Source organism: Monodon monoceros, unplaced genomic scaffold, assembly GCF_005190385.1.
Source record: "Monodon monoceros isolate NGI ecotype Baffin Bay Population unplaced genomic scaffold, NGI_Narwhal_1 Super_Scaffold_21, whole genome shotgun sequence".
Taxonomy (NCBI): domain Eukaryota; kingdom Metazoa; phylum Chordata; class Mammalia; order Artiodactyla; family Monodontidae; genus Monodon; species Monodon monoceros.
The window spans coordinates 144,058,213-144,076,288 of record NW_021703778.1 but is presented as its reverse complement, the minus strand read 5'-3'; positions in this window follow the sequence as shown (position 1 = coordinate 144,076,288).

Below are 18,076 nucleotides of genomic sequence, written 5' to 3'. Positions count from 1 at the left end.
TTTTATAATAAGAAAAACCTTCAGCTTCCAACACAACTGGAAAAGAAGCCATTTGTCGCTGCCTGGAATGAGCTGTCAGCATGCACTTGGCATTACTTTCCCACTGGGGGTGATGGATACACACTGAGCCATCTCTACCTCTTAATCAGTTCTCATGACCAACATGAGGCATTTGCAAGTCACGTGAGGAGAATAATTTGTGGTCAGACATTGAAACTAACAGGTTGAAGTATGGACTAAACCCTTGGCTTCATTCCTGTTGCTCCAGTCACTGCAGTAACCAGCCCAGACTTCCATGGATTCTCACAGGCAAAATACCTCAGTCACTTTTCTCTTTCTTTACAGTAAGAAAATAGGTATTGAAAAATACATTCTCTCCTTTGAGAATGTATAGAAAATAGCCTTGTATTCTACACACAGGAAGCAGGGTGTCTGCAGTGTCTAGTGCTATGTTAATGGATTCTTCTGGAAATATCAAGGTTGATGATCTACCCAGGGGGTATGCTCCATAAATACACTTGCCACCCAGAGAATCCTAAGAATAAAGGGAGCTTGAAGAAAGCAGTTCTTGACAGCCTCCAGGAACTAGTTACACTTTTGTCCCTAGATCACTTACATTTCTATGGCTTTCTTACTGAATCTCCAACATTTGTGGAATCTTTATTCCTCAGATAGGCTGAGAAAATAAGCCATCACCTTATTTGCTCCAAAGTCTCAGGACCAAGAGAATAATAGTAAGTCAAGACGCTGGAGCTTGAAGGAAGTCGGAATTTTCTCTGAGCCTGTGTGACCTTGAGATGCACAAAGAAGTTAAAGGTTTGCCCTCCTGAAAGGTAGGAGTTTAAATGTCTTCACTTCTGAAAATTAGATGCCCCTTCCTAGTTTTTCATAAGTGAAGTAACTCCACAGGTGCGGACAACTCTAAAGAGAACGAATATGTGTTTCCCTTCTCTTCAGTATATCCACACAAAGTTCTTGCTCCATGGTTTAAGATTTCTAAAAACTTTACCTTTCGGGCTCAAAGTCAGTCTGATCAGAGTACCCGAAACAATGAAGAGTCTGGGCAGGGCAATTCAGAACTGATCACCATTTTCCAGGATAAAACAAGGGAACATTCCTTAATGCTGGAAAGAGCTGGTTCAGTAGCTAATACAAGATTTAAACTCTAGAAATATAGTAGGTGCTGAAACCAATGAGAACAAGTGAATAATTGAAATAATAACCAGGCAAACTAACAAACCAATGAACAGATGAACTTGTGGAATTCCTGATCCCAGAAGGAGAGGTGGGCTGAAAACCATAAGTCTCAAAAGGGTTTTCATCTTTATTTTAAGTTTATTTATTTTTGGTTGTGTTGGGTCTTTGTTGCTGCGCGCAGGCTTTCTCTAGTTGCGGCGAGCGGGGGCTACTCTTCATTGCGGTGTGAGGGATTCTCATTGCAGTGGCTTCTCTTGTTGCAGAGCACGGGCACTAGGTGCACAGGCTTCAGTAGTTGTGGCTCGCGGGGTCAGTAGTTGTGGCTCACAGGCTCTGGAGCGCAGACTCAGTAGTTGTGGTGCACGGGCTTAGTTGCTCCCCAGCATGTGGGATCTTCCCGGACCAGGGCTCGAACCCGTGTCCTCTGCATTGGCAGGCAGATTCTTAACCACTGCTCCACCAGGGAAGTCCTGGGTTTTCATCTTTTGTCCCCCACACTCAAGACTCCTGTATAGATGAACAGCCTTAGGCATCTTATCATTCCCATTTCTATTGCTAATTCTGAGCCCATCCCTTTGTCTCCTGTGCAAGAAAACTCACTTCTGAGCTGCTCTAAGGGTTGTCAGGACTGGCCAGGATCCAGCCCTCCCTGCCCTGCCACATCCCAGCCTTACCTGCTTCCCCCCGCACATTTGTGAGGACAGTAGAGCACCAGATGAATAGCAAGACATACATCCTCTCTCCTCCTAGATTCCTAACCATCAAGGGGTCTTTCCCCTGGACTCAGCCCCCAGAGAGAAGGGATGGGGCAAGAGCACAGGGCCACACGCCAGCACCTTGGCTATCGTCTTCCTCCCCAACTCTCACCCTCGATCAGGCTTAGGACAAGAGGACTGACTGTTACAACATCGGTCTTCCTTCCCAGGCCTATTGCGTATGGCACGAATGTTGGCTTTGGTACTCAAAAGCTGGGTGTGCTCCCAACTGGTAATGTAAATGTCCATTTGGAAATTCCAAACCCAAGAAATATGTAGGTTTTTACTTTGCCCTTTGCACTTCACTCTGACAACTCTATCCTGAGAACAAAGTCTGACCGATGCTAACAAGAGCGTAGGGACCAAGAGGAGTTATGGAAAAGAAAACCATCACCCCACTGCACTTGCTCATCCCAGAAGCTTCTGGAAATCCAAGGATACAACTATGCTGCCCTTTTATAAAAGGCTTCTCCACTCACTATTTTATTGCACCTAGGATGTTTCTCCCTGCTGCCAGCACTCGCGCTGCATCTCTCTCCAAGGCACCCAACAGAGCACATCTTCATTGTGCTGGCCCTACACACAGGATCTGTCCCCTCAGCTGCTGTTCCCAAGCCATGTGCCAGACCCCTCACATGTTCTGCTTCTCTACCTCCAGGGGCAAGGGACCAAGGAGAGGTGGCCTCCAGACAGATGACAGGTTGTTGGCATAGCCACCTTGCCCTGGTCACAGCCCCGTGAACCCCTTTGATTTCCTCCTCCGTCTTCCCCACTCACCCCAGAACCCCTCCCTGACAGTTCACTTTGGATGAATTTCGCCCTCCAACTTCCTGTCAAGGGGAACATCTGACTTTCTTTTCCTTCCCGGGATAAGGAATAATCAAGAGGCTTAGGGTGCGGACAGGAAGAAACTCAAAGATGTTTGATTTGGCTTCAAGGCTGCTACGTGGCCCCCAATCTTTCCTTTGGTAGAAAGAGAGCCCAAGTCTTTAGCAGGGCTTAGCCCTTTCAGCCCTGAAATTTGTTTTCATCGCTTAGCTTAAAGATGTGATCCTGGGGGCTTCCCTGGTGGCGCAGTGGTTGAGAGTCCGCCTGCCGATGCAGGGGACACGGGTTCGTGCCCCGGTCCGGGAGGATCTCACATGCCGCGGAGCGGCTGGGCCCGTGAGCCATGGCCGCTGAGCCTGCGCGTCCGGAGCCTGTGCTCCGCGACGGGAGAGGCCACGGCAGTGAGAGGCCCGCGTGCCGCAAAAAAAAATAATAATAATAAGATTTGAGCACACAAAGGTGAATGCAGATAAACATCGATGATTATATTACCAAACGTCCAACTCCAGAGGCTTAAGACATCACATAAATATTACTTGCAATGAAAGAGGTTATCTTCAGAGTCAAGTATATGAGTTGGAGAAACCATTTTTATTCATTTATCTCTTGTGTTATGACAATTTTTTTCATCCATATGAAATTTAAAGGCTGTTGGCCTATTCAGACAAAAATTTTCCTACTCTGGAGGCCACCTCAAATAGGGGTTACTTAGTAAGATAATCATTACCTCTCAAAATTCTCTTTAAAGAGGCTTTAATTCGAGTTCTCCAGTGCCTCTGGTTATGAGTTGTTTTGGTTTGGTTTGGTATGACTCTTGCATCTAAATGATTGATATCAACCTATTCCCTCCTGTCCCCCAGGAGAACCATTCCCAGCAGGCAAAAGCAAAGTCAGCTCCAAGGGCAGATCTGGGTTTTTCAGTCTGCTGTGAAGAATAACCCTCTGGTTCTAGGGGTGTTATAAATGTATCTGTCTTCAGGGACCGGTAAGAAAAAACCCATATAAATAGGAAGGGGGTGTGTGTCTGTAAGGTGTGTTTGTGTTCTACAACTGCAAATTAGCAATAGGTGAGAGTTTACTAGTAGGAGGTTAAGCACTCCAGGAAAATACAAGTGTCATCCCTGTGGGCTGGAGCAGAAGCGATCCAAGGCAGACATCTGAGGACACAGTTGGACCAATGCCGTATTCTTCCCCATGACTGCCAGGGATGACAAGGGTTAGTTATCAGGCAGAAGGTATCTGGAATTAATCCAAAAGTGGATCTGGCCTCAGATTAGGAGTGCAAAGAAATGACCATTTAAGAGAGTCCAGATTTGGAGAGAAGCAGCTGAGACAGAAACCAGTGCCAGCTGTGAGGAGTCTGGGGGGAAAGGGCAATTTCCAAACTGAATTGCAAGAAGGAGGAAAGCCAGAAAGAACTTTGTTCTCATCTAGAATGGGGGTCATCAAGAAGTGTAGTGGGTCAAGCTTCAGCAGTGAGGACTTCAGATGAAAAGCCAAACCTTTCTGTGAAGTTAGCACTACTTGTAAAACTGCCCATGAGTCACATTTGACACTCACAGTGAAGAATAAAGGACTTACCCTCTGACGAGAGGGGGTTTCATGGATTGGGATGAGTTCATATGGAGGAGAGAAAAGGATCTTGGCAGTGTGGCCTAGAAGACAGAGCGATAAACTGACACAGGCCCATCCCAGCTCCACCCACCATTAACTAGCAGAGGACCTCGGGCATGTCATTCAAAGGTCTGGGACCTCAGTTTTCTCATCTGGAGGAGAATCAGCCAGTCCGTTCATTAGGGAGGCAACACATGTAATTGAGCCGGGACCCGTGCTAGGTCCAGAAGAGGCCTGCAAGCATTTCACAGTCGAGGGTACAACTAAGTCATCTCTAAGTTCCCTTCCAGCTCTAAAATGTAACCTGCTATGGAGAAAATAGCTTAGGTTTGGGATGCCTTGCTGCCCAATTTGATTCCCAGCCCTGACAATTACTAGTTGTGAATTAGGGAAAGTTACTTAACCTACCTAAGGCTCAGGAAGGTGTCTAAAATAGGCATAATAATAAGCATCCTGTCAGTCACTATAAGAAATAAATAAGGCAATTCCCCTCCCATAGCACAGTGCTGCTACTAAGAGGCCACAGTGTTCCCAGCCCCTCAGCATCCAGGTCTGACCAGGTGAATAGGTGACTAGTTCTTGCCAATTGAATGCAGCACTGCAGATGTGTCATGTGCAAGCCAAGTCTTACCAAAACCTGTTTACTTTCTTCCATTTCCATCAGCAGATTAAGATGGAGTTAGTCTGACTCCATTACCCACTTATTTTTCCATATGAATTTTGTCACCAGTTTGCCCATTTCTCAATAATATCCAGTTAATATTTCTTTTTAAACCAGGATCGTGGCATAAATCATCTTAGATAAAATTGATGTCTTTAGTTTTCTTATACGGAAATATTTTGTCTCTTCCATTTGTTCAAGTCTTGTATATGTTCCCACAGAGGAATTTTTAAGTTTCTTAAGTTTATTCCTTTGTACTTCGCCTTAATCACCTGGACTATTACAGCAATTTAATCAGTTTATAAAAATGCGCTGAGGGGATGGAGAATTAAATTGCTTAAGAAAGTTATAGGGGACTTCCGTGGTGACTCAGTGGTTAAGGATCCGCCTGCCAATGCAGGGGACACGGGTTCGAGCCCTGGTCCAGGAAGATCCCATGTGCTGCGGAGCAACTAAGCCCGTGTGCCACAACTACTGAGCCCATGTCCCACAACTACTGAGCCTGCAGGCCTAGAGCCCGTGCTCCGCAACAAGAGAAGCTCCCACTCTTGCAACTACAGAAAGCCCGCGCGCAGCAACAAAAACCCAGTGCAGCCAAAAATAAATTAATTAATTAATTAAAATTTTTTTAAAAAAGAAAACAGTTATAGGAATTTTTTTTTTAATTTGGCTACGCCAGGTCTTAGTTGCAACATGGGGGAATCTTCATTGCAGCATGCGGGATCTTTTTTTTAGTTGCACCATATGGGATCTTTAGTTGCAGCATGTAGGATCTTTAGTTGCGACACGCAGGGTATTTTAGTTTCGGCATGTGGGATCTGGTTCCCTGACCAGGGATCGAACCCGGGCCCCCTGCATTGGGAGCATGGAGTCTCAACCACTGGACCACCAGGGAAGTTCCAAGAAAGTTACAAGAATTCTATACTAGGAAGACGGCAACTAGAAAGGAGCTGGAGGTGTGAAAAACAGAGACTGCAAGACGGCAGGGAGAAAGAGAGAAGAGGGGGAGAGAATGAATCTCCATACAGCACCTTCTCCTATGTTGCCCTCTTCCCCCACTTTTTCCCCTCTTTCTTCCAAATATCAAGCACTCCCTACCAAAATAATCCGTTTTAATCTCATCAGTCCCTTCTGCAAATGTTTGTGTCTCAGTCTCATCAGTCCCTTCTGCAAATGTTTGCGTCTCAGTCTTATTTTTTTTTTCCCCTCCACCCAATACTGGCAGGGCAGCAGCAGTTGGGATGGATTTGTGCCATGATGTCTGCTGGCAAGGGTTCTAGTCCCATGGATGAGGTTGACAATGACTGGTTCTCTCCTAGACAAAGTGTATCTATGAGTGTATTATGATCTGCATGAAACGGAAAGCCAACCAGTAGTGACTTAAACACCTAGGTTTCTTTTCTTACACAAGAGGTCCAGGTGCATGGTCACCAACGTTAGTTGAGAGGCTTCAGGATTTTAGGACTAAGGTCTCCTCTATTCACTTGGCCTTTCCCTTTTGGTCTCAAGGTTGTGCTTCATCTTTAGCCATCAAGTCCATATTGTGATCAAGAAGAAGAAGGAAAGGAAACTCCAGAATCTCTATCTAAGAAGCAAAGGGTTTCCCAGAAATACCAAGCTTATGCTTCAAAGACCAGAAGTGGATCATGTGGCTCCACTTTATACAAGGGAAGTGAAGAAAACAGCCTTTTTTTCACAATTGCATCCCCCATATCCCCAAAATGGGGATTCTTCTGGAAAGGGAGACAATGAGGATGGGTATTGATTGAGTAAGCAACTAGAAGTTTCTACTACGAATGTAAAATCAAATGCATCGCCCACCTCCATGATGCATTTTCCTCTGAGCACTCCCACGTGTCTGGAAGAGTGTGGCAGAGATTGCTATCTGCCTACCTCCTCATCCATTATCCCCTTCTCCTGGGAATCAGAACCTGGATTCAGAGCCGCCATGTATTTCCCAGCCTCCTTTGTGCCTAGAGTGGCCGTGGGACTACGTCCTGGACTATGAGATGTGAGCAGGAAAGTTGTGTAGGACTTCCTGGAGGGTTCCTTTAAACAGAGAGAGCACCTTTCAGTCCTTCCCACCTTCCTTCTTCCTGCTGCCTGGATATATAGAGATATATGGATAGCATATAGTCTTACAATGTGTGGGTTGTAGCTCCAATATCCAGCCTGGTCACTAGAATTAACATGTTACCCCATTTAATACTGATAACAACCTATGAGATAGGTATGAGTATAAACTTCCGCTCGTTAAGGATGAGGTAGATGAGACTTAAAGAGCCTCAGTAACTTGCTGTGGACCAACTCTTAAGTAGCAGGTCCAGGATTTGAACTCAGGCCGTCTGACTCCATAGTTTACTTTCACCCCATACCACTCTGCTCACTGCCCCAGCCTTTCTGATAGCCAGCAGAGGTGAGGTATGGAAGGAAGCAGCCCAGGTACATAATCTGAAGTCTGCGTGTCCTCACGTGTCTGTCCATCCATGAGGCCAGAGGCTCCTCACTAGCGGCATTGCCCTGGACTGGTTACTAACGTCTCCGTGTCTCAGTTTCCTCGTGTGTAATCTGGAGATGTTCAGAGATGATCACGGCGAGATCGTGAGGATTAATGAGTTAGCATGCATAGTCCTTGGAACAGGGCCTCACACCTAGAGAGCACTCAAGCAAGGTTAGCTATTGTCATTGTTGGCATTGACCAATGTAACAAAGCCCATCCGGGCATCACTCTTTCCCCAGCGTAAACCAGGACTTGTCTATCGTGAAGATCACTCCAGCTACAACAGGCGTCCTGGGAATGAGGACAGGAAAGGAGCAATACATGAGCTCAAGAAACCAGAAGCCCCTAGAGGACCCCGAGACCCAATGTTTTATCCCCCAGAAACCCTATAGCTGCAACATGTCTGGGGCAGGATGTCTCTCCAGCCACCACCCCCACCCCCTACAACTGTGCCTGTGGCTTCTATCTTCTCTGTTCCTGTAGGCAGAGCCCAGGAGCAGCTAAAAGAGGCCTCAGGGCCAGAGGTCACTTGTTCCAGGGTCAGCCTGGAGACTTATATAGCCCCTTAGGAACCTCCTAGGTCCCTGGCCCAGGGAGGAAGGGGGATCGCAGAGCGCACAGCACCTCAGACCTCTGAAACCTGTCTGTCTCTATTGTTCACAGATTAAGGTTGGGTGACCAGTCAGTCTGCTTCCTCAGTAACAACCCCTTTGGCCAACACCCATATTGTCTTATAAGAGTCTGGCCCTTGGGTCTTCCCCTCTTTTGGCTTACCCCCTTCTTCAACCCCCTTTCTTTCCATAACTGCCAGGCATGGCCCCTGTTTGGCCCCTTAACTCCATCTTTTCCCTTCAGACATGGTATATGGTATATATAAGCAGCTAAAATCTTTATCCCGCCTCTCACAATACTTCCCCACCCCACCCCCACCCAGGCACGGAACAAGGTTAGGAATATCTTCTTCTTGGAAACCTCTGTCTCTGTTAACTCATCTGGCAGACTCTGAGTCCAGGGCACATCGTTGAGAGTGCCTCACAATGCCTAGGTTTATCACATAATGACAACAGAATTGCCAAGTGTCTCAAATGGCTGTGGCTACATCAGTAGGATTCCACATGCAAGGTCTCAGAGGAACCTCCTTTGTGCAGGTAAGAGGACCCGATTCCTCTGGCAAAATTCAGGAATTAGACAGGTACCAGGCAATTCATTTGGCAGCAGGGGAGCTTGCATTAACCACCTCTTGGTTTCCCTTAACTTCCCTTGTTCAACCTCTTCATGTCCTGTAAATGAACACACTTCTCAGGACTCCTCTGACCGAGGGTGGTAATGAAGAAGGGAGCCTGACTCACACTTCTCCTGACAAAATGACCCTGGGTGCAACCCTGCATATTAGTAGATTTCAGATCTAAGTGGTTACGATAACCCAGTCCCTCTGATGGTGGCCTAGGAGAGACCTCTTTTGTCTCTTCCTTCTTGTTCTTCAGAAGGATTTCCAGAAAAGCAAAGGAATAGAATTATGGGTAGCCTTGTCTTCCATTTCCTCTCCTTTTATGTTTGAACCACTGCTCTGTGACTCCTGCAGTCCATGGGCATAAATCTCTGACCACAAGGTCACAGTCCCAGCTCAGCCAGGTGGCCTGCCATTGCCCCCAGGAACAATGCCTCCCACACCCAAAATGACCTAACTGATCCCTTTGACTATTTCAAAATGGCAGTAAGAAGCTGAATGTTCACCATGTTGGGCCTCACCTGTGGAATGTGGATGAAAGAATATACTACATGTGACAGGGTGTAGGTACAAAGCAGAATTTGGGAGTAAACTTACAAGCAGTAAGAGGAGACATGCGTCCCCCACCACCAAGCTCCCATTATCCCAAGGAAAGTTCAGGAGCCAAGGCACAGATGGATGTACCTTGCCCTGTGCTCCATCTGGAAACTTTCCCTCTGTTGCTTTGCATTTTTATAGGGTAGCCAGAGAACAGCCTCACAAACAGGAGAAAAGAGTCTGAGCATAACCTCCAACTGTCCAGGGAGTTTGCAGACCTATGGTGATAGCACCTGGAGACCTTGTGGGAAGTCCAGGCTGTGTGCAGCCCCTTATCCTGATCCCAGGTGGCTTGTTGCCAGGCAACCTGCAGAGACTATCTGGGGTCATTCAGTGGACAATCTTGTTTGTCGAGCACTAACATCCCAATCTTGGGATGCTGAGTGCTAGCAACGTGTTTTAGGGGATACAGAGCTGTGGGCATTGTGATACAGATTTTTTAAATTTATCTCTTTTCTAATGGTAGTTGAATAAAGACAACTCAAATGCTTAGTATGAATTTACACATTTAGAGATGTGTGCAATGTCTCAGTGTGCAATTTCTTTCTGAATAGCCTTACCATCAAATAGACTTTTCCCATCACAAAGTTATTTGGCTACAAAACTTTCCTAAAACACTACTGTTTTGTTTTGTGTTTTACTTTGTATTATGAAAATTTTCAAACATATACAAAAATAGAAAGAATAGTGTAATGAAACCCCATTACCAATCACTGAGATTCAGCAATTTTCAACACACTGCCAATCTTGATATGTCCATACCTCCTACCACTTGCTGGTTATTTTTTAAACAGTTTTATTGAAGTATAATTTCCATACCATTAAATTCAGTCATTATACTTTCAATGCCTTTAACTAAATTTATAGATCTGTGTAACCGTCACAAAAATTCAATTTTAAAACATTTCCAACACCACAAAAGTTCACTCATTCCACTTGTAGTCAATACCTATTCCCACCTCCAGCCCCAGGCAAACACTGATCTATTTCCTGTCTCTACAGATTTGCTTACAAGTCTTTGTGTGGACATACTGCTTTCATTTCTTTTGAGTAAATACCTAGGAATGGAATAAATGAGCCATATGGAAAGTATATACTTAGCTTTTTAAGAAATCACCAAACTGCTTTCCAAAATAGTTGTAACATTTTACATTCCCACTAGCATTATATTAAGGTTCCAACTTCTCCACATCCTTACTAATATTTGTTACTCAAATATTGTGGTTATTTGAGTGGCTATCTCACTGTGGTTTTGATTTGCATTGCTCAGATGGCCAATGATGTTGAACATCTTTTCATATGCTTATTAGCCATTTATATATCTTCTTTGGACAAATATCTATTTAGATCTTTTGCCCATTTTTAAATTGGGTTATTACTGAGCTGTAAGAATCCTTTCTATATTCTGAATACAAAACTCCTTTCAGATACATGATTTCCTAAAGTTTTCTCTCATTCTATAGATTTTTTCACTTTCTTAATGATGTCCTTTGATGAATGCAAGTTTTTAATTTTGATAATGTCCAATATATGCATTTTTTCTTTTGTTATTTGTGCCTTTGGTGTCATATCTAAGAAGCCATTGCCTAATCGAAGGTCATGAAGATTTATGCCTATGTTTACTTCTAAGAATATTATAGTTTTGGCTTTTCCTAAAATGGTGTTGCTCCATTTGGAATTAATTTTTCCATGTGGTGTGAGGTAGGTATCCAAACATGTGGATATCCAGTTTTCCCAGCACCATTTATTGAAAAGATCATTCTTTACTCATTGAATTGCCTTGGTACCCTTGTTGAAAATCTGTTGACTATAACTGGGACAAATTTTCTCTCATTTCCATTCTGTTGACCACTATGTCTATCTTTATCAGTATTTCACTGTCTCGATTATTATAGCTTTATAGTAAGTTTTGAAATCAGAAACTGTCAAACTTTGTTCTTTTTTGCTATTCTGGACCCTTTGAATTTCCATACATATTTTAAAATCAGCTTGTCAATTTTTGCAAAGAAGCTGGCTGGGATTTTGATAGGGATTGCATTGAATCTGTAGATCAATTTGAGGAGTACTGCCATCTGAGCACTATTAAATCTTCTGATCCATGAACATGGAATATCTTTCCACTTGTTTGGGTCTCCTTTTAATTTCTTTCAATAATGTTTTGTAATTTTCAGGGCATAAGTTTTGCACTCTTTTTATGAAATTTATTCCTAAATATTTTAATATTTTTAATGCCATTGTAAATGGAATTGCATTCTTAATTATATTTTTGGATTGTTCAATGCAAGTATATAGAAATATAATTGACTTTTTATATTGATCTTATATCCTGCAACATTGATGAACTAATTTATTAATTCACATAGTTTTTTAAGTGGATTCTTTAGGATTTTCTATATAGAAGATCATGTTGTCTGCAAATAGAGATGGTTTTACTCCTTTCTTTCCAATCTGGATGCCCTTAATTTATTTTTCTTGCCTAATTGCTCTTGCTAGAACCTCTGGTACAATGTTGAATAAAAGTGGCAAGATAGAATATTCTTGTTTTGTTCCTCATCTTAGAGGAAAAGCATCCAGTCTTTCACCATTGAGTAAGATGTTAGTTGTTAGATTTGCCCAACTCCTCACTCCACCATGCTAAAAAGTCCCATGTCCAGCACAACTGGCTATTCTAGGTCCTTTGCATTACCATATGAATTTTAGGATCAGCTTGTCTATTTATGCAGAAAAGGCAGCTGGGATTTTACTAGATATTGTGTTGAATCTGTACATCAATTAGCTGAGTATTGTCATCTTAAAGACATTAAGTTTTTTGATCCATAAACTTGGTGTGTGTTCTAAAGTAGGTATCTGTCCATCTCTTAGGTATGGACCTCTAGAGAGCCTTCAGTTCCTTAGCACCATAAATAATGCTCTAATAAACATTCTCATAAATAAGTATGTCTCCTTATGAACCTATGTGAGAATTATTTTGGAAAATGTAACCAGGAGTAGATCACCTATATATATGGTGTGAATTTATATTTAAATTTACCAAATAGTGCTAGACTACTCAGAAAAATGGCTATGCCAGTCTACCATCCCACCAGCAATGCATGAGTATTTCTATATTCCCAAACTTTATGCTAATAATTGGCATTATCAGTCTTCCTAATTTTCGACACCCTGATATATGTAAAATAATATTTTGTTATTGTTTTAATTTGCATTTATCTTATAATTAATGACTCTTTTCATATGTTTGATGGCCTTTTGGGTTTCCTCTTTAAATCATATTCTCATGACCGTTGTCCATTATGTATTAGGGTTTCTGTCATTTTCTTGATGGTTTGGAAGTTTTTTATATACTCTAGATCCTTGTTATTCAGAAGCATTGGCATCAACTGGGAGCTTGTTAAAAGTACAGAATTCAGGGCCCCACCCCAGACCTACAGACTCAGAATCTGCAGTTTAACAAAATCCCCCAAGGAATTAGAATCCCTATTAAAATTTGACAGCAATGTTCTAATATTAATCCCTTTTCAGTTTTAAACACTGCAGATATCTTCTGTCATTCTATCAAAAGACATCCATGATTTATTTTGTTGAAAATAAATACTTAATTTTTATTTAGACAAAGAAAATTTTTGTCTTATGGTTTATGCTCTTAGTTCAAAACAATATTGTTGACATTTTTTTCCTGTTATCTATATAACCTTTTATATTTATTTTTTTCCATCTTGAATGTATCTTTTCATGTGGTGTTAGGTAGGCATCCAGTGTATTTTCACCATATAGTTGTTATTTTTCCCAGTACCATTTGACAGACAAGCCAGTCAGTCCTCATTGATATGTGGTTCCATGTTTATCTCATATTAAGTTCTCCTATACCTTTGGGTCTTGCTGAGCTCTCTCTTCTGTTTCAGTAGTCCATTTGACTGTGCTTGGGTCAATATCACACTGTTTATGGGTTTTTTGTTGTTGTTGTTTTTGTTATAACTCTGTGATGTGTTCTATATTTGGTACGGCAAGTATCCCTCTTTACGCTTCTTTTTTAAAACTATCTTACCTATTTGTAGACTTTGACTTTTTTCCATATAAATTTTATCATAAGTTTATCAATATTCTCAAAAAGTTCAAATTGAATCTTCATTTTGATAATAGCAAATTTTTAGATAACTGGGGAATGGATTGTTGTCCCATTCTAGAACATAGGATATCTCTCCATTTATTGGATCTTCCCCTATAGCCCTTATAGAAGACTTGGTATTCTTGGTTAATTTTTAGAAACTTTTTATTTTTGATACTATTGTAGATAGCATGCTTTGTTGTTGTTGTTCTTACATTTTCTAGTTAATTGTTGGTGGTATAAAAACTGGTATTGGTTTTTTCATTGATCTTTAATCCAGCAATATTTCTGTGGTGAGTTATAAATTTGTCCACATATTCCTTGATCTTCCTTTCAAGAAGTGGAACCTATCCTTCTCCCCTTGAGTGTAGATTTAGTGACCCACGTCTAACAAATAGAATGTGGTGATGGTGTGTGTGACTTCTGAGACTTTAAATCATAAAATTTAATTCAGTTTCCTCTATTTTCTTTCAGGGCATTTGCTGTTTGAGGAGCCACCTGCCATATCGTGAGGACACTCCAGCAGTCTTATGGAGAGGTCTGCGTGGTGAGGAACTGAGACCTTCTGCCAATGGTCATGTGAGTGAGCCAACTTTCAAGTGAATCCTCCAGGTACAGTCAAGTCTTCAGGCTGATAACTGTAGGCCTCAGCCAACATCTTTACTGCAATTTCATGAGAGACCCTCAACCAGACCACTTATCTAAGTCACCAGTGACCACATATTATATGATTCCATTCATATGAAATGTACAAAATAAGTAAGCCTATAGAGACAGAAAGTAGCTTAGCAGTTGCTTAGGACTGGGGACTGGGGGAGAATGGGATGATAGCTAAGGAGTATGGGGTTTCTTTTTGAGATAAGAAAAATGTTCCAAAGTTGACTGTGGCAATTGTTGTGCATATCTGTGCATATATGAAAATTCATTGAATTGTATACTTTAGATGGGTGAATCGTATGGTGTTATGGGCTGAATGTTTGTGTCCCCCGCCCAAATTCACATGTTGAAGCCCTAACCCGCAACGTAATAGTATTTGGAGGTGGGCTTTTGGGAGATAATTAGGTTTAAATTAGGTTATGAGCATGGGACCCTCATGATGGGACTAGTGCCCTTATAAGGAAGATGGAGGGATCCCCTCTCCACATGCATGCACTCAGGAAAGGCCATGTGAGCATACAGCAAGAAGGTGCTGTATACAAGCCAGGAAGAGGCCCTCACCAAGAATTAAATCTGCCAGCACCTTGATCTTGTTCTTCCTAACCTCCAGAACTGTGAAAAATAAATACCTGTTATTTAAGCTACCCATCTATCTTGTTATATCAGCCCAAGCAAACTAAGACATATGGCGTGTGAATTCTATCTCAATAAAGATTAAAAAAAAAAAAGAAAGAAAGAAGGCAAACAGAAGGACTATTGCATCAGTTCATTTCCTCCTTGGAAATCAACTCTGCATAACATGGGATAAGGTAGCTTTTTCTAGGACCCTTGAAAAACTCAGGAATCTTGTTATCCCTAACTCTAGATTCATGAGGCCAACCTTCTTTATATTTACATAACTAAGAGGGACTCACAAGAGAATGATTTTTCTCAATTAAATAAAAACACACCAAGCTACACTTGTCAATAAATTGTCAATAAAAATCCGAAGAAAACTACAATAACATTTTTATATGAATCAAAAAAGTTTTTGATATAAATACAAAGGAGAAATAAAATCTTGTATGTTATTCCCTTACTTTTACTGCTTTGTATATAACACTGTTGATAGGAAGTGCCCACACACATCTTTCCCAAAACACATATAATCCTGTGTGGGAATGGACTAAACATCTGTATATATTTGACGTTGGCCCAAACTACCTAAGTGAGTCCAAAGCTGATACCTCATTTCCCTAGTAATTAGTAAGGAGAGTTATTAAAAATTGTGTTGCTGGGCTTTCCTGGTGGCGCAGTGGTTGAGAGTCTGCCTGCCAGTGCAGGGGACATGGGTTCATGCCCCGGTCCAGGAGGATCCCGCGTGCCGCGGAGCGGCTGGGCCCGTGAGCCATGGCCGCTGGGCCTGCGCGTCCGGAGCCTGTGCTCCGCAACGGGAGAGGCCACAGCAGTAAGAGACCCGCGCACGGCAAAAAAAAAAAAAAAAAAAAAAAAAAAAATTGTGTTGCTTTACAAAATAAGCCAAATTCCTTCTGTGTTAAATTCCTTGGAAGACTCTATTTTAATTCCTAATCCAGCTCAGTCTGGAAAGGCTGACTGCTCAGCTCATGGTGCTAAACTATATTGTTGTGCTGTATTTAAGATGTTTAAGGTAAATTAATTCAGAGTCGCTGCTAAGTGTGAGCTCATCAATAAAAGCACAACAAATCAGATTTTTCCCCTGTAAGTGGAAAAATCCCCTGGTCCCCCTCCCCCTCTTCCATGCTTGTTATCTCTTTAAGAAATCAGCCTCCTCCAGAGCCAGGAGTTTCACCTTCTCTTTTGCTTCTTGCTGTATCTCTTCACCCTCCCCAACACCTAATCCAAGCGTGGGGGTGATAGTTGCAGGAATCACCCAGCAGAGTAGATCACTGTGGCTGTCATGTCTATGCTCTAAACCCAGGCTCTGGATTCTTTAAAAGCGCTTCTCAATCAATCAGAATCTTTGTACTGTTTTTTTAACACATAGTTATGACAGTGATAGCTACCTGGGTTTCTTGCCCCCAAAATACAAGAGGTAGCAAACTGGTGGTTGGAGGTTAGCCCCAATCAGATACCATAAGCATCAGATAACAGAAAGGAAGAAGGTAGAAAACCCTGAACTTGAAAATCACAGCCATCACTTAATGCAGATGCAAGGAAACTTATATCTCAATAGCCACTTGGGAGCTTATTGTTCTGTAGAAACAGAATTCCTATCCTGAATCATGATCCTGAGACTTGGAAAGATTATGCCACGCTCAAGATGGTCTCTTGGGTTAGCCAAAAAGTTCGTTCGGGTTTTTCTGTAAGCTCTGGAAAAATCCGAACTAAAATTTTGGCCAACCCAGTATTTCAAAAAGGCAGAGAAATAATATAATAAAGTTATATATGTAGGTATGTATGGAAAAGTTTCATTCAAAAAGGTAAAGAAAGTTTTAAAACACTGGCACTTGGAGAAGAAAATTTTGTTATGTAAGAGTTAGCCTTTTTAAAACAGCCCATTCCTGGTTACTCTGAATTAATCAAGGTGAACCTGATATAGAAAACAGCTAAGAGCAAAGAATTAGTTGCTAACATTAGCAATTCTCACATAGTAATATTTGGTGAAATTCCAGAGTCCCCTCCTTAAACAAATGTTGATACCTAGGATGTGCTAGATGCTGAGTTATGTAACATGAGGAAATCAGATATGGTACCTGACTCAAAGAGCCTGGGCCCAGTGAGCAGGGCATCTGGATCAAGAAATAATTACCACACAGTGTGGTACTATCGTAAAGTGGTTCAGAGCCGTAAAGGGAGCAGTGTATTCTGCTTGGAAAGAATAAGAAAGGCTTAAAATAAGGTGTACATTTTGAGATGTGTTTTATTGGGGTTTTAAGGGTGATAATAAACCTCATTCATCCCCTTGGAGTTTGAACCAACTGAGAAACAGAACAGGGAGTAAATGTTGCATATAAAACTGGATTCGAGAATGAGGCTTGGGGCTATGAGTAGAAAACATCTTCACATTTCTCTCATAGTCTAGACTTCAGTACCTGCACACAGGGAGTTCATGAGAAAACCAGGTGAGCAGGGCAGACTCTGAGCCAGCGGCAGGCTGGGTTGTGAAGTGTGGCACAAAAGTTGAACGCAGAGGAGAGAGAAAGGCCACGTGTAGGGGCAATTTTAGCCTGTTAGCCTCACTGAATAGAGAAATACAACTTTTCTCCAATGGTCCGGTCAAAGAAATCATGCCTCCTTCCATAAGGAGATACAGTCAAGAGGAAAAGAGAGGGGCCAGTGGTGTTTCTGCAGCACTGTTTTCTCCTGGTGAGTGTAGCAAGTGTACCCTCCTCTCAACCTCAAAATGATCAGCAGTGATAAGCATCACACGCCACAGGTCTTGAAGGACAAACAGAGACTCAACAGGTGGATGAGAGGGAGCATTCCAAGTAGAGAAAAAACAACGGCAAAGCAGGGCAGTTTCAGTGTCCAAAGTGCCTTGGGAAATGGGGAGTAGTCATAGGGAGTTTGTGAAATATGTCAGTTTTCTAACCAAAGGTAGTCAATGCCCCAGAATAAATATTTCTATTTCTCTAAGTCTAAGCCCTTACTTCTTCCTGTACTTAGTTCAGGATCTAAAAACAGCACAGAAGGGCACCACAAGTTTGTATTTATCTTGCTTGGGGTTTGCTGAGCTTCCTGAATCTGTGGGAGGGAATCTGTCTTTCATCAGTTTGGGAAATTTTTAAGCATAACCCCTTTAACTATTGTTTCTTTCCATTCCCTCTTTCTCTCCTTCTGAGACTCCAGTGACCCCACACGCCACACTGTTGATGTTTATGTTTTCATATTTTTCTTCTGTATATTTATTTTAAATATTTTCTAGTAGGCTGTCTTCCAACTAGTTAGTAAATTATGTTCACAATCTGACATT